General features: G+C 40.2%; 1 protein-coding gene and 1 long non-coding RNA gene across 4 annotated transcripts in view; one reads left to right on the plus strand and one right to left on the minus strand.

Annotated features, from left to right (window-relative positions):
- The window catches only part of LOC123019110, a 91,211-nt gene extending 90,758 nt beyond the window's left edge, over positions 1–453 (plus strand). For both annotated transcript variants that reach the window (XR_006413850.1, XR_006413851.1), the window contains exon 2: positions 164–453. This is a non-coding gene — a long non-coding RNA (uncharacterized LOC123019110). The remainder of the gene's footprint in view (positions 1–163) is intronic.
- PACRG (parkin coregulated) overlaps positions 1–22,654 on the minus strand; it is a 274,050-nt gene that overhangs the window by 144,228 nt on the left and 107,168 nt on the right. The gene's annotated exons all lie outside the window — the stretch shown is intronic.

Raw genomic sequence — 22,654 nt, forward strand, 5'->3', positions numbered from 1 at the left:
ATAATAATAATAATAATAATAATAATAATAATAACAATAATAATAATAGTAAGCTCATTCTCCTGTATTTCTGTATAGAAATATGTATCTTTATGGGAGTCATCCCACCAAGTTTCAGTTATGCCTATCAGGTTGTATTTACCCATGCCAATGTCTCCTGCAGGCTGTAACTCCTCAATGGTTCCAGAATTGGGTTGGTCTGCCTCCGCATCTGCCCATGGGCTAATTTCTCCCACTGCCACCTCCTCTTGAATCCCAGGACCTTGAACTGCAGCTGGAAGCTACCCTTTTTCAAAAACAGCTTCATCCTCAAAACTGGAATCTGAATCATCAGTACAACCAGCATGGGGAGTCTTCTGTGAGTGCGTTTGAAGGTTTGATAGGACCCATGTGCACAACACCAAATTTCAGATTACATGTGCCCTTTGTCTGATAAAACATAACGTCTCTGTTCTTCTGCCTATAGTTCTTATTAACATTGTCTATTAATCAGTTTCCTGGTTTATGATGGGCTAAATTATTAGTGCATTAGCCTAGTTTTTCATTGCCAATCTTGAATAAGATTTATAAAACCTCTTTAAGAATTGTGTTTCCAAAGCACAGCTGTCTGAAAGGCTTGCAGTGACTGGCAACTGGTACCACTTTAAAAAGTGCTTAAATGATATTGGATTTCATAAAGAATCCACTGGGCGGGTGTGAAGCCAACTGTTCTTTATCTTAAAGTGTTTAATATCCTCCCACAACATAGATTCCAGAAATATTTTAGTATTACATTCCACAGTGTGAAGCCTTTTACTTCTCTGTGCATTATTTAGCTTTCAAAAGTGTCTATTATGCAAATATGCCAAGATAAATAAGATCTTTTGTTTTGTTTACACCCACAACATGCGTCTATATTTTGTAGTTTCTCCCACAAAAGTATTTTGATTCAAAACTAAAAACCTTGGCTGTACTTAACCACACACTAGTAACAGCTGTGTGTGTATTTCCTTTCTCATGAAAATATCACTTAAGTTACTAGAAACCTTGCAAAACTGGGTAAATTGGGAAAACATAAAAGATAGACAATTAGTAATTCTTCTTTTCCCCAATTTTCTCACATGAAGGCTTTTAAAATTTGTTGTTCTATGGAAATTAATTTTTATTAATACTGAAATCAATACTAAAATTCCATGCAGTCAACAACCCATTTCACAAAAAGAGAAAACTGGTCCAGGGGGAGGGGGACATTACACAGCCATACAAAAGTATTCCTTTTGACCCACATTCTCTTGTTCCAGCCACAATGCCCATGCCACGGAGAATCAGGTGACTCTAAGGTGATGGTTGAGTACAGACAGCACAACAACCCACAGGTTCATTGGGAGTATTTCCCTCCTTCCCTTCTCATTTCTCTGTGTGGTTTCTGAGGGAACACCGTGAGGAAAAACAAGCATTCTCTCTCTGACAGTCACAACTGGGAGCTGATTTCACTTATCCTTAGCTGTCAGAAAGTCCCAGCAGTAAAATGGGTTCATCTTCTAGCCTCATCTCATTGTACTTCAGGACAGGAGCGCTGCTAGTGCTACAGGGACCCATCATTATCAGCATCATCAGCATCTTCTCTGTAGCACAAACAGAATCTGTGCTCGGAAGCAGAGCTGGGAAGAAGGGTAAGCTCCTCCAACTCGAGAAGCCTTAAGGGTTGTCTGATTCACTCTAAGTAGCTGCCCTGAGCACAGGGCAGCCACACAATAAATCACTGGCTCCCCTCTTCCAGTCATCCTTGCTGGCGAATAGAGGGATCTATTCTTGAGTCACCAAGCAAAGATGGCCACTCCTTGCCTCACTGGGCACAGGAAAGCTTCAGACAACAGGCTCCTGAGTGACACTTTTGTAGTTTGGAGGCTCCTATCAGGAGAACACGCCTTGTAGACCCTTGCCAAGAATTGCAATGATGTTTTGCCACTCTCGCCAAGGGGCTTGTTGGCTGTTGGGGTTCACCCACAGTGACTTGTGTCATGCAGATTCAGATGACATGACAACCCAGCATGGATGACAAGATCCACACGTGAATCAGACCATTTGCACAACACAACACAGCTATGATAACAAACAAGGGTAGACCGTTGTGTTGTCCAAACCAGATCAGTGAGTGTGAGGGGAGAATCAATACAGCCACAGTGACAGTCAAAATTAATTAAAATATGTGATGATAACAATGATGGTGATATGATAATAATGTGATATTCTCAGAGCCAAACAGATAAGCTGTCTTTAGAAGAAAAGAACAAATCCTGAAAGCATCCAGAAATTCATGATTTTGTCTATCCATCACAAAGCTTCCACTAAAACAGGCCTACTAAGTAGCAACACAAGGCGTAATTCCAGATTATGCATATCTCATAAAAAGTAAGAACTGGATTGCTCAGGTGAAAGCATGGCCAGCAATTTGGATGACACAATTATAGTAATGAGCAAGTCCCCAACACATACAAGCACCCCTGTCACACATGCAGTCACCCATCACATTGACACACACTAACTGTACACACATAGAAACAAACTGCAAAACATAATAAGAATAGTCATGATAACAACAGTAATGATAATAATTAAAATAATATATGATATTCTCAGAGCCACACAGAAAAGGAGCCTTTGGATCACACATGCAAATCCAAGTTTAAACATCAGCATATCAGTTACAGAGCTGGAGCTGCCACTTGGACCACCTTGCGAACCTCTTCTGCTCCAGGGGAGTCCTTGGAACGGCAAGGGAGCTCTGCACTTGTTTGGGAATTTGCACTTCTGTAGTTGTGTATCTGAAGCTGCTGCACTGCCAGGAGATCCAGGAGCTCCTCTGGCAGTGGTGGCAGCAGCAGCAGCACTAAGCCATCTTCCGTTCCTTGAAGGAAAAAGGCAGGATATAAATAAAATAAATAAATGGCCCATCACTGCAGAAAAGCCAGTGGTAGCTCGGTAAGTAACAGTTTTAACTTTTAAACAGTACAATGCAAGGGAGAGGGAAGTGCAAAGGCAGGCTGGTGAGCCAAGCATCCGTATTTGGGGCCACACTGTGTCTATCACTATGCAGTTCCTTTGCCGTTCTAGGGTAATCATTGATTTTCATTTAAGTAAAACAACACACACAGACACTCTGAAGTTTCTCTGTGTATGCTTGATTTGAGTTATGAAGTCCTGGCTGGGAGAGATAATAAAACATATTGTAGGCATCTGATCAAACAGCTGCAAACATAAAGACCCAGATTAATATAAGAACCAAAATAGCTAGGGTTCCAGTCGAGGTTCCAAATGATTATGGTATAAGAATGGCTCTCCTGAACCTTCCTGCCTCCTCTACTGCTCAATACTAAGCAGGAAATGAAATTCACTTCTACTCCATTATAAATTGCTTTGCGAACAACCTCAGGAGGATTGAAGTAAACCCAAACATGCACTTTCCCTGTCTTTATTCACATATTGCTCAGGTCTAAAATTATGCTGGGGAATTGCAGCTAAGCTGTAATGGCTCCAGAGACTGGGGTTGCAAAGAAGTCCCTTAACAACTCAGAGACCAGGAAACTCTTGTCAATGGTTAGTACTATCAATTCCTCAAAAAATCTGCAGGAATTTTTCTGACTTGTGGCGAATGAATATACATAAATACAGGGTGGTGTTCAACCTCAAGCATTCTAACTCAAGCAGAACATCACAGATGACATGAGGCCATAACATGCTATCCCATCTGTCATAATCCAGAGAAGTATCCAATGTGGCACAAGCACAAAACAATATCTAGAAATATGACAAGAGTGAATAACTAAAGTCTGCAACCATAGACTAGACACTAATTAGATTTCCACAACATGAGAAGCCAATCTTGTCTGGAATGGGAGTCTCTCATGTCATCCAAACCCAGCTGTGCTGACCAACAACTGTGGCTTATTGTGTTTGTCAACCATGATAGATCACAACAGGATCTATCTGTTCTAGGATTTCCTCCTACCATGATTGTTTTTTGTGTCATCCAAAACTGGACAAACACAACCTGCTGAAATTGAAACCCCATAAAAAGTGACCTTCTTGCCATTGCTGCTCTCTCAGCTGACAACTTCCCCAGCTGTGAGGGGCAATCAGTTGGGTGGAGCTGCCCCAAGAACAAAGTAGTGCCACTGAACCAATCCCACCCCCCGCCCCCAGCTCCTGCCTGAGAGACTTATTCCAAGTATGAGCCAATGCTGCCCGGCTGATCTGCAGCTCCTGGCTTCTGCCTGAGAGCTCTTCTCCCAGGTAGGAGGCTGAAATACAGCACTGCATAGAGAACCAGCACTAGCACAGAGTAGATTAGGCACTTCTGCCTCCTCTCCTGCTCCAAAGGTCTTTGGAGCAAAGGCAATGTGTACTCATTCAGCTTCCCCATCCTTCCTGCGGTGCTTCTCTGTGTGAACTCTTTTGCACAGTGGGGAATTTCTGACAGATGCAGCATGCTGAAATTGGCTTGCAATCATGGCTGTCAAAGAAAGGAGCCGTTTTCTGCATGTTGTTTACAAGGAGGGATGAGAAGTAAGGAGATGGGGAGGGGGAACAATCTAAAGTATGGTCAGAAGGCACATAAGACACCCACCATGTTGAAGCCAAGCAGGGTCCAGGGCTGGCCTGAGTTTGGAGGGGCGACCACCTGGGAACCACATGGAACCACCCTGAGTTCCACAGTGGGAGAAAAGTGGGATATAAATATAATAAATAAATAAATCCACCATGATGAGTCTGATTGTCTGCCAGGCTAATCATGGGTGTTTGGCACATAACAGCAATCCATCACAGTGATTTGCTATAATGGCTTGCAATTGTCCACCCATTAACTCAAAACATATAGCACAAATGGCTGGATGACAAATGGCTGGAAAGTCACCCTTTTTGACTTTCATCTCTACTCACTTTCACATCTGCCCCTGAGCACCATGAAGTCCCTGGCACCAAAATTTCATACTGTTGGTACCACTGATGTCACATGAAGGTGTTCTGCTGATCTTTGAAGCAAACTACTTCAGCATGCTCCATAGATTGTCACATATTTGAATGAACAGAGTGTGTTGACTGGCTCCCATACTGAAACCCATATCTTAAAGACACACAGAGTCATCAGGTGTGCTGTCTCATTTGAGGACAGATTAGAAATGTGACCTTCCTTCTCATGCATGAGCAAACAAATGATATGACAAAAGCAGAAATTTGAAGAAATCATGTCTGACTTTGAAACTTTGAGAAAGAAACTCAAGAATTCTGGGACAAAGATAGTTTACTCATCCATCCTTCCAATACTTACAAGAAGAATAGAAAGGGAAAGAACAGGGCTTATACACAGTAATGGAGACAGCAGCTCTAATAGCACCCAATAATAGTCTTCCTAAAAATGTGGGAAGAAAGCAATAGTATAAAGCATGTGCTCTTTGATGTCTATCTATTAATGCTTACAGTATGGGAAACTGTGTGAACTTGAACTCAATATGGGAGGGTAATTGCTGTAACTGAAACTTGGTGGGGTTACTTCCATAACTGGAATTCACCAACTGAAGGATATAACTTGTTCAAGAAGAACAAAAAGAACAGAAAGTGGAAGTGAAATCACACTATATGTTAAAGATACATATCTCTGCACAGAAATACAGGAAAATGAGCTTATTGGCCCCATTGAGAGCATATGGATTAAATAAATGGAAGAAAGAATAAAAGGAATATGGTAGTTGGGATCTATTACCAACCAGAAGGATTAAACTTTAAAAAAGCAAATTGTCAATGTTTCAAGAAGGCATAATGATGTAGCAGTTGGGAGCAGGGGTTACCTTCCCTGATATCTGTTGGGAGACAAATTCTGTCCAACATGGCCCCTTCAAAAAATTCCCATCCTGCTAATAATTTCCTGCTATAGAAAATGAAGGGAAGATCAAGAAAATCAGCTATCCTTGATTTGATTCTAACCACATAGATAACCTAGTAGATAAACTGGCAGTTGGAAGAACTCTGGGGGAAAGTGACTGCATCATACCTGAATTCTTGGTAGTCAAATACATAAGCTAAACTCTTTGAAAGCCAATTTTAATGAACTCAGAACATGGATAAGTTAGGTCCCATGGCAAGCAACCCTAATGAGAAAAAGGGTCCAAAATGAGTAGGGATTCTGAAAAAGGAAATTCTAAAAGTGCAATTACAAACAATTCCAACAAGGAAAAAAAAGATAGTCAACATAAGAAGCCAATGGGGCTTTAGAAAAAGGTCAGAGATGACCAAAAAAACAAAAAAGTACTCATACAGGAAGTGGAAGGAAGGCCAGGCTACAAAGGAAGAGTACAGGCTGAACTGAGGTTAATGAGGGATGTGATGCATACAAGCAATACCAAAGCCTTCTTCAGATACGGGCATAATAAAAGACAAAGGAAATAAATGGTGGCTCAACAACTCAATGAGAATGGCAAAATGATGAGAAACGATAAGATAATGATGTGAAAGTAAAGGCAGAATGCCTGCTTTGGCTCAGTCTTCTCGCAGATGACAGTCTATGACCTCCCTGGCAAAGGTGAAGTACAAGATGAAGGGGCAGGATTCTAGCTTGAGATGGATAGGCAAACAGTCAAGGAAGATCTCATTATTTTGGATGAGTCCAATATCCAGGGCCTGATGAACTGCATCGTAGAGTAATAAAGAAACTGACAGAAGAACTCTCAGAACCACTGCACATTATCAGTGTAAAATCATGGAGGACAGGCAAAGTGCCAAATGACTAGAAGAGGGCTATTGTTGCTTCTATTTTAAAAAGGGGAAATGAAGAACCTGGGAACTATAGACATTAATCCCTGGGAAAATTCTGGAGCAGATTATAAAGCAGGCAGTCTGCAAACACCCAGAAAACTATGCAATGATTACTAGAAGGTAACCCCCTGCAAGGGCCTGCAGAACCAGGAGCACGCTTGCAGACGCTTGCAAGGAACAGCTCTGTGGCACTACAGCTGGAAGTCATGAGCAGTTGCATAAAAAGGTTCACTGCTCTGTTGCTCCTTCCCATGGCAACATGAGCTGTTCTGGTGGCTACCTCATTCTTTGGTTTCCAGTTTCACCCTGCTGGAAAAGCTTGCTCCAAGCCTTATTCCTGCCTGTTCACCTCCCACCTCCTACCCAGCTCCAGCTTGTTCCTGCTTCCATTCTTGTCTCCAGTCTGACCCTGCCTTACCAGTTACCTATCCTCCCTCACCTTTGCTTTGCTCCTGAATATGACTGTCTTTCCTATGCCTGACCTTTGAACTATGCTCTTGGACTGTGTGTTTGCCTGAACTGTATTGTAATGCTGGCTCTTGACTTGGGACCGTTCAAAGATGTGCCTCTGACCCTCCAAAATTGATGGATGAGTTTCAGTTGTTGTGGCCTGATGATGTGGACAAGGCGCTTGGACAAGTATGTCCCACCACGTACTTACTGGACCCTTGCCACCTATAAAGCCCTCAACAGCTTGGGACCTGGTTATTTAAAGGAGCGCTTGCATCCATATATGCCCTCCTGCCCCTTGAGATCAGCAACAGATGCCCTTCTCCGGGAACCCTCCGTGAAAGATATTAGGAGGGTGAGTACCCGGAGGAGGGCCTTCTCTACGGTGGCGCCCCACCTGTGGAATGCGCTCCCCAGAGAGGTCCGCCTGGCACCATCGTTACTTGTTTTTCGGCACCAGGCCAAGACCTTTTTTTAAAAAAGTTATTTTAATTGTTAATTGACTATTTATTGGGTTTTATATTGTGCCAAGATGTCTCCGAATTTAAAGGTTAATTGTGTGAATTATGTCTGTTTTGTAAGCTGCCCCAAGGCTCTTAGTGAATGGGGCAGCATAGAAATGTTTTAAATAATAATAAATTTAAATTTAAATAATAAATAAATTTATTATATTTAAATAAATTTAAATAATAAATAACAAACAAACTCAGTGTAGGTCTCCATTTGGCATCTATACCCTGGTCCCAGCATCTTGACTATAGTAACTTACCACCTATGCCCTGGACCTTACATAGACAATACTCTGGAAGACACAAACAAAATCCAAAGTGATCTAGATAGGCTGGAGTGGTGGGCTGAAAGCAACAGAATAAAATTCAATAGGGCTGCAAGTCAAATTCTGCACCTAGGAAAAGGGAACTAAATGCACAGTTACAAGATGGGGGACACTGGGCTCAATGATACTGTAAGTAAGAAGGATTTTGGAATGGCTGTAGAATTAAAGAAAACTTTTATAAATTAGCTTGGTAATGGTAATGTGAAGTCAAATGGGCCTTAGGAAGACTGAGCAACAACAAAGCTAGTGGAGGTGACAGTATTCCAGTTGAGCTATTCAAAATCCTAAAAGATGATGCAGTAAAAGTGCTACACACAATATGCCAGCAAATTTGGAAAACTCAACAGTGGCCACAGGATTGGAAAAGGTCAGTTTACATTCTGATCCCAAAGAAGGGCAATGCCAAATAATGTTCAAACTACCGCACCATTGCACTCATTTCACATGCTAGCAAAGTTATGCTCAAAATTCTACAAGCTAGGCTCCAGCAGTATGTGGACCGAGAACTACCAGAAGTACAGGCAGGATTTCAGAGAGGAAGAGGAACTAGAGATCAAATTGCCAACATACGCTGGATCACGGAGAAAGCTAGGGAGTTCCAGAAAAACATCTACTTCTGCTTCATTGGCTATGCTAAAGCCTTTGATTGTGTGGATCACAACAAATTGTGGCAAGTTCTTAAAGAGATGGGAGTACCAGACCATCTTATTTGTCTCTTGAGAAACCTATATGCGGATCAAGAAGCAACAGTGAGAACTGGACACGGAACCACTGATTGGTTCAAAATTGAGAAAGGAATTCGGCAAGGTTGTATACTGTCGCCCTGCCTAGTTAACTTATATGCAGAGCACATCATGAGAAAGGCAGGGCTAGATGAATCACCAGTTGGAATTAAGATTGCTGGGAGAAATATCAACAACCTCAGATATGCAGATGATACCACTCTCATGGCAGAAAGTGAAGAGGAACTAAAGAACCTCTTGATGCGGGTGAAGGGGAAGAGCACAAAAGTTGGCTTGAAACTCAACATTAAAAAAACTAAGATCATGGCATCGGGTCCTCTCACTTCCTGGCAAATAGATGGGGAAGAAATGGAGGTAGTGACAGATTTTATTTTCCTGGGCTCCAAGATCACCGCAGATGAGGACTGCAGCCAAGAAATTAAAAGACGCTTGCTTCTGGGGAGGAAAGCTATGGCAAATCCAGCCAGCATACTAAAAAGGAGAGACATCACCCTGCCAGCAAAAGTGCGTATAGTCAAGGCTATGGTTTTCCCAGTTGCAATGTATGGCTGTGAAAGCTGGACCATAAGAAAAGCTGAGCGCAAAAGGATTGAGGCCTTTGAATTATGGTGCTAGAGGAGACTCCTCCGCCTTGAACCGCAAGGCGATCAAACTGGTGAATCCTAGAGGAGATCAAGGCCAGATACTGAAGATGAAACTCAAATACTAATGGCCACCTAATGAGAAGGAAGGACTCCTTGGAGAAGAGCCTAATGCTGGGAACAATAGATGGCAAAAGAAGAAGGGGACAGCAGAGAATGAGGTGGCTAGATGGAGTCACTGAAGCAATCGGCATGAGCTTAGGTGGACTCCAGGGAATGGAGAAGGAAAGGAAGGCCTGGAGGAATGTTGTCCATGGGGTTGCAATGGGTCAGACATGACTTCGCAACTATCAACAACAAATGGTACTTAACTCCAGTTAAATTGAATTACATGAATAATAAATATTTCAGTGTATGTTGGAGATGTAACCAGGAAGTAGGTACATATTTCCATATGTGGTATGGAAATAATATTTCCATATTTCCATAAATAAATAAATAAGTTTTGGGAAATGGTTTCCAAAGAAATTAGTAAAATATTGAAGTAGACCCTGGACTAGCATTATTGTCACTATTTAGAGAATGAGTGGGAAAAATGTTAAAGAATTTATGACAGATATGCTAACAGCAGTAAGAGGAATAGCAAGGAACTACAAAGTAAAAGGCGATTATCAAATAAATGCTTGGTATAAAGAAGTTTGGAATATTGCTATTAATGAGTTAATTTGTGATATTAAGTGGAAAAAGTTTGATAAGTAAAAATAATTCTGAAGATTTGAGATCATTTATTGAATATGTTTTAATAAAGGGAAAGGGGTGTGAGCCATCACAACATTCAATACAGTTCTGGAAGAGGAGTGGGGGTTAAGCAACCTGAATGAATACATGATTTTACATTAAATAGCATATCTTGGTAGAAGGTAGTACTGTTATTATGTATTAATTATGTTAATCATTATTAATTATGATCTATATTGTTTCATATTTGTGTAAACTATGAGTTTTGCTTTTGTCAAAATAAAATTGTGGGGGGGAATAGCTCTAGATCATAAACTGACTATGAATCGGCAGTGTGATGTGGCTGTAAAAATGCAAATGTTAGTTTGGGCTGCATTAATAGAAGGATCACTTCCAAATCACATGAAATACTAGTTTCCCTTAATTCAGCACTGGTGAGGCCTCATTTTGAGTACTGCATCCAGTTTAAGGAAAATGAGGACAAACTGGAAAAGGTTCAGAGGAGGTAAAAAAAGGATAACCTGCGAATTTGAAACAAAGCCCTACAAGGATCAACTGAAAGAATTAGGCATGTTTAGCCTCTAGAAAGGAAGACTGAGAAGAGATGTATTAGCACTTCAAGGAGTTGAAAGGTTGTGACACATGGGAGGATCAGGATCTCCTTTTGATCATTCCAGAGGATGCAGAATAATGAGCCCAAGTTACACGAACCTAGATTCCCGCTAAACATAAGGAAAACCTTCATGTCAGAGAATTATGACAATGCAATCAATGACCTAGGGAGGTTCTGGGCTCTCTCACACAGGAAGGATGGAAGATGCCGCTGAATAGCCATCTGTAAGGAATGCTTTAACTCAGATCCCTGCATTGAGCAGGGGGTTAGTCCCAGTGGCCTTATTGGCTCCTTCCAACTCCACTATTCTATGATAGGCAAAATAAGTAACGAAAAGACTTCAGTTTATAGAAACATTTCTGCTGTATTTCTACTCAGTGGAGGTCTACCAGGAGGAAGAAAGCAATGCAACAATAAGATTCAAGTGTCAAACCAAAATTATTCCAGTGCCAGCTACATCAGTAGTTGGAAAGTGAAATAAAATTGGAGTAAATCTCAGTGAGAAAGAAAGTGGACATTGCTGTGGAAATGGCAATGCAGAGGAATGAAAAAGGATGATGCATTTCAGAAAGAAAATGGGAAATAGCGAGAAAGTGGCAATGCACATTGGATCATAAGCTCAGGGAGTACATAAAAGACATTACAGTTCAGTAAATAATTTGCTGACTACAGCATAGACTATGATTGCCCAACATTGAGGGAAAAAACTTACTAAGAGGTTTGGTTGAGAAAAGTTTGGCAAACACTTTTAATGGTTAAGGTAAGCCACTTTAAAAGGTTGTGGAAGAATAAGGTAATTGAAACTTACAGAATACTGAAGGTATTTGCTGTTAACCTGGAATAAAATTACAACATCTCAAAATGTCCGACAAAAAATATTGGCTATTGCTGGATGTTATTTCTCTATATATCCGCATATGCCTGCCGATAGTCTTATTTCTTTATTTCTTCTCTTTTAGCTCTGCATATTACATTTACTTTTAATGTACACTGGACACTTAATTTTGAAGTATATCTGTGTGAATTCTTGTAATTTTGAAATTTTGTAAATAATAACAGAAAAATGCAAACTCTCCTGAAACATTTTGCATCATGGGGTGACTCTTAGAACTATTTCTCCAAGTCCATATGTGAGAAAGGTTTTCCTTGGAATGGATTGTTTATGCAACTTTCTGGTAGATTATTTCTTGGGCAGTTGTTGATAGAATTGTCTACAAACCAGTTGCATTAATGGCCCATTTGTTTTCACACATGAATACACTCATGAATTCATATTGCAGTTCCATACCAACTAAGCACTACATCCTGCTGAATTCAACTGAACTTACTTTTTGAGTAGACATATAGCAGATTGAACTCTGATTTAAAATTACTATGCTCACTTGACAAAGGCCCATATATTTTGATATCTGAATATATCTATATATTTGATGTCACCTGTTCTTATGTAGATGTCAGTGCACATTAAATATGCCACAACCTATATTTTCAGTTTGAGAATTTATAGTAGGAAAAATGTCACCCTTATCTATTATTTTCCTTTTCCCCTAAGACTGCAAGAAGAGCATGCTTTTTGTAAAAAAGAGGCACATCTCTCTCTTTAGACAAGAGAAAAAAGTGCCACTGTTCATGGTGGTCTATGAATAACATGCTGGAAGATGGATGAGGAAGGATCTGAAAATCTGCAGGCAGCTTGTGGAAATGCTGTCCACTCACCCCAGTTACAAAAATACACTCAGGCTAATTAATAAATCAAGCATATGACAGCACAATGTCAACCAATGCTAATGTAGCGGTGGTCCAGTACTGACCCAAGTAGGCTCTTAAACACGACTCAAATGATAGAGCATTAGAAAGGTTGCATCTCAGTGGCTAGGAGCACCTTTTATCCTCTTCATCTGGTGTGTCAACTATGCCCTGGATTGGGTCAGCTTGGCCAGTGACTCACACATTAGTAACCTCTAGATTGGACTGGTTCAATGCACTCTATTTAGACCTGTCATTGGGGTTGGTTCAGAAACTGCAGCTAGTGCAAAGTGCAGTGGCCATGATGCTTGTTGGGACATCCTACCATATGCCTACTACACTGGTGCTGAAATAATTTTACTATCTGCTGATGTCAACACAGTCAAGTTCAAGGTTTTGTCGTTTACTTATAAGCTCTGAAAAGCTCAGGGTTAGACTATCTCAAAGAACACCTCCTTCTGTATAGACTACCCTGTCTACTGAGGTGACTCGTAGGTGCTTTCCTCATTGAGCTGCATTTACCAGAGATTCATCTTATGGTGATTTGAAGGTTCTTCTCTTCCCAATCTTACTGAGGAATGATGCCATACCCCTACTGGAGGAATCTTCCTCTGAGGAAAAGCTAGAACTCCCAGAAACACACACCTAAGTCAGGAAGCCTGGAAGACCATTGCAACTCTTCCTTTGAGGAAGAAACTTGACCATGTTGCAGCTAATCACATAATTGCTTCAATGGCTGGGCTTTTTCTAGTGCATCACTGGAAATGAGGAGTGCCCAAAAGAAAAGGATTCCTCTTGAGTACTTTTGCCAGAAAGCCTGTAGCCATTGCAGCTGAGCCCTACTGGGGCTCAGGAATCTCTGACTATATAAGCCTTTGGTTTCAGCCTAGCTAGTGCTGGAATGATTTTGTTCTATCAGTTCCAGTGCCTTGTATCCTTGACCTTGTGACTGAACCTCCTGATAATCCCATTAAAGTCAATAGGAGTTGATTTGGATAGGTATAGGATTGCACTGTTATAAACATGATCTCATTGAAATTACAATCACAGGGTATCTAAAACAATAGACCTTGAAATTACTCATAACTGAGCGAACACTCAAACTGGCACAGACTGTAAAAAATGCACGCATGAAAAAAAATTAATTCAAACTCTATCTATACTCCCCCAACCCACCCCCAAAAATAGTTCAAAGTAGTGCATATTTTATCAAAAAGAGAAAAGAAGATAAGGGGAATAACAGCGAGTAGGAAGTGAAATTATGGATGCAAATAACATGTTGCAAATAGAATCATTTGTTATCCTAATTTTGGAAGTTAAGTGATTCCAATTTTCTTTAAGCAAAAATATTTTCCTTCTGCATCTGGAGGCTTACCAAGATATAAGGAAAGATGAGGTCAGTTTATGTTTTCATACTTAACTAAAACTGTTTATATCTATATCAAGGCTTCAGCCTAAAGTCTGCAGTTACTCTCAGCCCACTCGTTCAGAGGCACAGCCTTCCTCTTTAACGATGAGCCAGAAGTTTCCAAGACTTCCAACAAGGGAGGTGAGACTGGTTTTTAGTTTCTATCACTCTACAAATACTCAGCACTTGGGCATATTGTCTGGCAGAGATAGAGGAAGGAAGGGAGATAAAAACTCTTAGCAACGCATTCTGCAATCTACAGATTTTAAACTACAGTGGTACCTTGGCTCACAAACTTAATCCATTCCAGGACTCTGGTCGTGACCCAAATTGGTCGTGAGCCAAGTCAAATTTCCCCATAAGGGTCAATGAAAATAAGGTTAATCCATTCTGTAACTATTTTTTTTACTCACAAAAATTGAAGCAAAGTGACAAGGAACAACAAAGATCGCAGCCATACCCCCACCCCAGCAATTGTGCTGGAAGGGGGGAGATAGCCACAATCATGCTGGGGGGTGGGGGGAGATGGGCGCCATTGCGGCCATCTCCCCTCCCCCAGCACAGCCATGATAGTGCCTGTGCAGGGAAGGCGGACGCGCTCACAATCGTTACCCGATGCAGCGTTTGCAACCTGTGGCAATATTTTTATGAAATTTTGGTTTGCGACCCAATTTGGTCATGAACTGAGGTGTTCGTGAGCCAAGGTACCACTGTATAAAGATAGAAAGGTTTTAGCTCTATATACAATATTGGCATCCAGATCTGGAATCCCAGATTTTTAGAGGACAAATTGAAATCTAGGTATAAAAATGGATAGAACTAAAACAATAAGGTAGTCTAAGACAAAAAAAGAACCATTTAATGGTCAGAACCATCTGACCATTTAATTCAATTGAATTATTGAATTCTGGATATCTGCTGTATATCTTATTGTGGTTTATAGTCTTATTCAGAAAAAGGTCATTATGACAACAGGCAGGCTATAATTTCAAGTACGTATTAAGCGTATATGAAGGGCACAAGTTTTTGCCAGGGATAGCTAAGAGTCATATGGAAAAGGAAGAGCAAACACAATGTAATAGCAAATCTTCTAATGGCAATATATAGAATATGGCTGGGAAGCAATGATTAGTGGGAACAAGAGATGTGGATTTGAGTGCCACACCAAATGACAGAGCGAAGCTTAATTTTGAGGATACTTCCTGCCCAGGATATAATGTAGGCTTCCTGCCTTCCTAATACCTCACTGCCACAGCATCTACTGCCTGAAGCAGGTTCTACACTGTACTTAATAGTAAGGCCAGCCTTGATGCTGGCAACAGTGCCTTTAGCCAGGAAAAGGAGGCAGCAGAATCAGTGCACAGGTTGCCAACACCAGACAGAGGCATCCAAACTCCATATCTACAAGAACTGTCAGAAGCTACAGGTAGGACTTCAGTAGTCTTCCAAAGAAAGATTATGAAACTATGGTATGTCACTTTCTTCCCTTCTACCTCCAGCCTCCTGCATAGAAGTCAGGGCTCCCTGCCACCAAAGGTGTCTTACACAGAGCTTTCCTAACGGAACAGCACATTCAAGAGATTCTCAAGTGTAAGCACAAGTTAAGGACTTCTAAGAGAATGGCTGATTAAAGTCTTACACATGTATCCAAGGCTGTCAAACAAGGGCAGTGACAGAGTACCTGGCTCAGCTGATTGAACAAAAATTCTATCCACCTAGGCATGCAAAATGTGGAAACAGGATACGATCACTTGGTAAATCATTGTCCAACTTACTGTTTATATTTATTAATAAGTAAGCTTATAAGAAAAAAGGTGGGATATAGATATAATAAAATGCTGATTTTTAAGCTAAGTGTAAGAAAAATAAGATAGTTACAGATATTCATGGCTGTCATTGCAACTGATATGAACTTTAATAATTGACTGTGATGCTGGTTGACCATTTCCTACTCATTTTAGAGAAAACTAAACATAATCCTTCTTATAAAACCTAACTGATCTTTGCTGTTCTGCAAGTTGTTTTCCTCTATGCTAAGATAGGTTTACCAGAGTGAAAATATAATTATAACCAACCAATTTTTAAACCAATGAGGCTGTAATTACATATGAACCATGCCTATGCCATGAATCAAGAGGGAGAAGTGTGAGGGAAGAAAGAAGCTAAGTTCTGACAAGATATGAAGTTGGTAAAGAAGAAACTGAACAGAAACTAGACTTAGTTATGACCTCAATGATCCCTATCATGTTCCCCAATGTGATGTCATTCCATGAACTATTACACTCTTGGTAACCAATAGAGTTACAGTTCTTTTTTCCACCATTTTGCAAACATTATAGGAAAATGCTATGAAAACTAATGTTGAATTCTAGATGTACTCGCAGGTCTTCTATTTGCTACTATTTCCATTAGGTTACTAAAAGAGGAAACAAAGTTGGTCCAAAGTAATTTGTTTTTTCTTAAAATCATTAATGTAATATTATTTGTAGGCCACTTGTAAGATTAGAAATCTCTGAAGGCAGAATATAAAATGCCATTAGTATTTAAAGCCAGCAGGCCCAGCTTTAAGAAAAAGTAGTCTTTCACCTTTCTTTCCCTGAGGCATGTCCAAACTGCAGACACTAGAGCTCCTCCTAGATCGGAAGGAGAGATGGAAAGAACACATGCTGACTCTCATCTTCTTATTGATAGAACTTCAGCTCAAACCTCTGAATAACTTTCCCAGTAGTTTCATGTAGATGTTGAAAAGTCAAGAAGGAGGAATCTTGCAACATCTTGTAGGCCAATGACTCCAACATATAGCAAAATTCCCTAAGAACCATATTCTGAGGCTCTTTATTGAGGAAAGACCAGAACTACCATAACACCATGACCCTTTGCCCAGTCTAGATAACAATCTAGAATAGGGGTCCTCAAACTTTTTCAATAGCGGGCCAGTTGAAAGGCGGTGGCTACACACACAGGCTGGTGAGGGGGGGTGCCTGGGCGTGCGGGCCGGTGAGGTGTTGTCAGGTGCGCGTGAGGTGGTGTTGGGCATGCGTGGTGGTGACTCACTTGCTCGGAGATCTCCCAGTGAGTTCAAAACCATCTCCGAGCGAGCGAGTTACTGCCTCCAGCCTGCGCTGCAAGGCAGTGGCGAGCGTGCGTGCACAGGGGAGGCAGGCAGGCAGCAGCAGCAGCTTGCTTGCTCGGAGATGGTTTTGAACTCACTGGGAGATCTCCCAACGAGTCCAAACCCATCTCCGAGTGAGCAAGCCACTGCCTTCCGTGCATGTCAGCATGGGCCAAATGAATGGGCATGACGGGCCGGATCTGTCCCGCAAGCCGTAGTTTGAGGACCCATGGTCTAGAAGGACACCATGATTGGTGGTACTGAAATTTGCTTAGCGGTTTAACAGAGTCAACTGCCTCTTTCTGCCCATTTTTGATGCAAACCACTAGGGTGATTAAGTCTGTTTCCAAGCAGGTCTGAACCCAGCTTGGAATGGATTCAAATAATCAGCATCATCCAGCACTTTTCAAAATTGGGAAATTACTATATTTTCAAAAACCTTGCCCAATAATGACAAATATGAGACTGACCAGTAATTGTTAGAAAGCATTGGATCTAAACCAAGTTTCTTTAATAGTGGCATCACCACTACTCCCTATAAGCTAATAGGACCAACCAATTTGTTTAAGTCAATGTTAATCAACTCGGAAGTCCAAATATCCAACCCAGTTATGGCTGACTTCATCAATCAGGATGGGCAAGAATCCGGAGAACAAGGTGAGCCTCTGTTCTCCAAAGATACTGGTGTTCTCAGGTTGTACAAGTGGAAAACTATTTTAAGTCCAAAATAATAAAAGTAGATGGCACTCTGGTCTTTGTTAAATCAATAGTGATACAAGAGACTTTATCTATAGAATGTCCAGCTAATCGGTCACAGTAGATTTTGGGGGACTCAAGGTTGCTTTCAAGGACCTACTCCAGGGAGGCCCTTCACCACACAAGAGGGCACTGCTGGGCAAAAATGAACAGATAAAATGATTGAGAAGTGGGAACTTTTTGCCACTTTACCCACCTAAGATTAAGATCAAAGATAGATTATTCTCTGTGTTTGGCTGTGAATCTTTCACGATGTGCACTCTACTCATCAATGCTGTCATTTCATTGCCCTCAAGTCGTAAAATACCAGGGATGGATGTAACTCTACAACCTGCAAAAGGATGCACTCTTATTGAGCTCCTAGGTCAGATTTTAAGTACGGACAACAAGTAAGTCAGGAAGAAAATCCCCAAGCAAACTAAGAATGCATTGCCCTCATCTCCTAGGGTAGGCCATTAAATTCAGTCTGCCAACCTGCTGAGGTGAAAGACTGCTCAAAGATCAACTCTGATCAGTCAGTTATTAGTCACTGCTGGTTCTCCCACCCACAGATAATTAACTCCTAGTCCATGGGATACCAAATCCACATGTCTTAGGCATCGATGTTTATGATAATTTTATTCTGATCCTTTTTTTTTCACCTAATTTGCCCAGACTGCACCTGTGAACGCTCAACACATTTTTCAAGAAAAACTTGCATATTCCCAAGTGTACATTTGTGTTTGAAAACTATGTCTTTTAGAAAAATATGTACTTTAGATCTGAGGAAAATGCATTTTCACAGTTTAGGCCAAATATTAAGAGAGACTGGGAGTGACCTTCCCACTGGCTCATCTACTTTCAATGATTATTAAGCATGTACTTGTTCATCCTGGTATTTCCCAGCTTTAACTTACCTAAATGTGATTCTGTAATGTTTTTGTAATAGATTGTGAACCACTTTAGGATTCTTAAAATAGGAAATGGTATATTTTCAAAAATAAATAATTCCAAGTACAGGATTCAAGTTACTAGCTTTATTGTGTCAAATCTTCCTATACATTCTGCACATTAGTATTCTTCAATCTTATGGAAGATGTCAATCTTCTATGAATTCCACACAATTGTAGAAAGTGAGATTTTCCCAGCCTTCAGGAACACAGAGTGAATGATACATGGCCCTGCTTGCAGTTTTTCCTTTAGATTGCTCAACTATTCTATAACTTTCTTAATTTTTCTTGACAAGGAAACATTATTTTATATTTCAGAAATATGACCGATCTATCACATTCTGTTTCATAGGGCATTTAAATTGAGAAAATGTGGGTATAAAATTTTACATACATGTAACCATCTAAACTAACATTATCCTCTTATATTGTCATTAATTGTACAGTACAATTGCCACCTGGGTAGCTATAACTCAGGCTTCTTCCTCCTGAATTTTGCTATAGCAATTAATATTATTATTGTAAAAGTATATACATTTAAGTTAACTGACATTAAATAAGATGTGGATGGATTCCTGCCCCCCCCCCCCCAATCCCAAGGAGAAAAGCAATCCCGTTCTGCAGAGTGTCATGGTTGGAAAGCGAAACACAGATGTATAAATCAGACAAAAATATCCTATCGCCTGAAGCTGTGTATTAATTCAGATGGCCTTCTAGAATTGATTTAATGTAGTAAACCACTGTACTATTTAATTCCTCTTACCTCTTCCATTCCTCCAGGGCTAAATCTTGTTTTAACATCAACTACAGAGCAAATAAATTAGAGACTATTTCAGATGTTGTAAGCTGTTACATGTTAGTTTAATGCTCACAAAGCCCATCTGCCTGTCATTTAAAATACTTATAGCTTTATTCCTCTCCATCCAAACAATGGGAAATTAATTCATCCCTACTGTGAGTTGAGTCTTCCTACCAAATGTCTTTATCTTAATTGAAGAAGTGTATTAAATTGTACATACTCCAATGTATTTGTTACCAGGTGTCATTCAGTCTGAACCCTCTGAATAGGGACATGGCAAGTGCCAATGAGAAACTGCCCTGACAAAGCTGATGGGCCTCTTACTTGGCCACTGCCTTTGCCAGAAAAGGGACACAGGATCCAATTGGGAGGGATTAGGGTAATTTTTTCCTACAGGAAAGGATGGGACAAATAATAAGGAAAGGGCAGGAAATGTTTTCAGCTAGAGTCTTGGTAGCTGCCTCTGCAGATTCAGAAGGACATCAAGATGCAGACTCCATGAGTGTTTTTTTTTTTTTTTTTTTTTTTGCAGTTTGCTTTTAGCTACAATGAAGTAACAAATTTATGTAGGCATTTTCAGTCCAGCTAATCAATTGGACTAAGACCTTATAGAGTGCTGTGTTATTTTGCAATCATGATTACATGCTGTCTCTGATCTGACATTTTAAGCCTTGATATTAGTTATTTCTTTTTGATTTTGGTTTCAGTGCATTTAAGTCCCCAAAACTGAAATTCTCCACCAAAGCTTATGGTACCATTCATTGAGTACAGCGGAGCAGCTTTGTGAATCTGTAATTCTGAAAATTTGCTAACTGATCTATTTTTGGCCTCAAAACATGTCAAGAAACATCGCTGGAAATTCACACTGTAATATTTAAAGAAGATGGTCAGTCTTGGGTTAAGAATATAAAAATATAGCTGGCCTTAGGGATGTAGGGTGTATTCAGAGTTTAAGGTTTCTGATAGACTAAAGTATTTCTAATATCTGGAAAATACCATGGAAATACATCTTAACATTTCAAGTGAGGCAGAAATAGAATTCTGCTTTTGCTTTTTAAACTAGGTCAAAGACTAGACAAATACTCATCTATTCTACTACTAAAGTATCATCTGTTTAGAAAATAAGTAGGTCTTATTATCTTTAACTAAAATCTTCCACCCTGTCACACATTTAAGTGGCTTAAGTACCTGCTGTTTGGTGCTCTTCATCAATGACACTTGCATTTATTTGCTTGAAATAGTTATACTCTCCTTAATCAAATTTTATTTCAGGATGGTTTACCACAATATAAAAGCACAAGTACATAAGGTATACATACACTAAAATGTGAGATGTACTGATACATCGTTTACTATTTTTCATGTACTCAAAAGCCAGAATAGCAGAGGTTCCAGCATTCCAGCATAGACATGTATGTATGTGAACAGTGCACATGATTCTTTTTCTATGCCTATGAATGTCATGTAAGGCAAATGACATGTGTAAAGGTGACCCAGAAACTATTGTAGCATCCTGAACTCTAGACTCAACAAAGCTGCAATTGCCAATGCAGGAATTATGCCTTCTAAACAGATGTGTGAAGAATTGTACTGTGAGACAAGGTGTTCAATGCTTAAACTTCTCAATATTTTTAAAACAGCAGCGTTGCATAGTCTTTGAGTATAAGCCATATTCTGTGTAATATTAGTACTTCTTCAGATAAGGCAAAATACATGTTTGTGTAAGAAAAGTATATGCAGCTTGTGACAGATGCACATTAACTGCCACAGAAATCTCCATTCATTTGGTCATACCTAGTTAAAGTATGTATACTTCCTACTGAAATCAGAACACTAAAGTTGTAAATGGGATGCTTTGCTATTAATATCTTCCCTACAGGATATAAACCTGCATAACTGAATAGAAACAAACCACAGGAACTATGAAAGCTATGATTATACACTGGTATGAAAAAGGATATACTTCTATATTTGATCAACACTTAGTAACTGTCAAATGTGACATAGTTTTTATCTACTGAGATGCCAAAGATCTCTTTTTCCCTCAGCCTAGTCAAATGTAAGTGCCAGGCATGATCTCCATTGTCAAGGAAAAAGTAGGTGGAATGATGTCACAGACAACTGGGGCAAAGATAGCCAAACATCTATTCCTAGCAGGCATTCAAGGCATACGTTGATAAGGACTGAAATGGTAGAAGTCTGGATTATACCACTATGAAGTAAAGCAGGGAGTAGCACTTATGAATATCCACTTCCCCACTTTAAAAACACCTCCCTAGATATAATAAACTACCATTTCAGAAAGAAAGGATTTGTATAATCTTCTCCAGATGTGTGTTACCCTATGCACAGGGATTTTAATGTAGGACAACATTCAAAAATACAATAATTCACCTGTATTCTGGAATAGTAATGTTCATAATTCTACTTCTCATTCTGCAAAAGGCCTAGCAGAGCTCACACACCAATGCTTTGGGCTCAAGCTGCTTCCCAATCATAATCACGTGTCATTATGGTACCTGGTACTTTTTCTCAGTTCTTCCCTGACTTGCACCAGAACCTTGCATCATAACCCAAATATGGTCTGGGAAGGAAGGAAGCCGCATCCTTAGGAACCTAGCAGCATCAGCATCAGACACCATTCCAATGTGCCTGGGCAGGGCCTGCACTAAGACCAGCTGCCTTTCCTCCAGCTACCAACAGACACTGTTGAAGCCATCAGAATGAGAGGAATAGCACCTGCTCCGTCATGCTTAGACTCAGCTCCATGACCTGCTGGATTATTCCCTGCTGAAATTTTCAGCAAGAACTAATGATTGAATTTGCTTTTCCCCTCCTCCCTCCTAATCCCTTTTTCTTTTGTGTTTTCTCTTTTTTAATTGTAAGGAGGAACAATCTGGAAGGACATGGGGGGCCACTAGATAAGCATCCTAGGGCTGCATATAGTCTGCAGGCTGTGGGTTGTGCATCCCTGATCTAGCTAGTGGGAAGTTGCAGGGAAACAATATCAAATTAGCCAGCACCATTATGGCAGACTACAGAGGGATCAAGAGGCAGGCAGATCAATAGATTAATAAAAGATTAATGGACTGGCCAGCTATTTCTCCCTCTACCTCTAACAACTACAAAAAAAGGGAAAAGGTTCAACGTTCTTT

This window comes from Varanus komodoensis, unplaced genomic scaffold (genome assembly GCF_004798865.1).
Source record: "Varanus komodoensis strain SLA01 unplaced genomic scaffold, ASM479886v1 scaffold1, whole genome shotgun sequence".
NCBI classification, from domain to species: domain Eukaryota; kingdom Metazoa; phylum Chordata; class Lepidosauria; order Squamata; family Varanidae; genus Varanus; species Varanus komodoensis.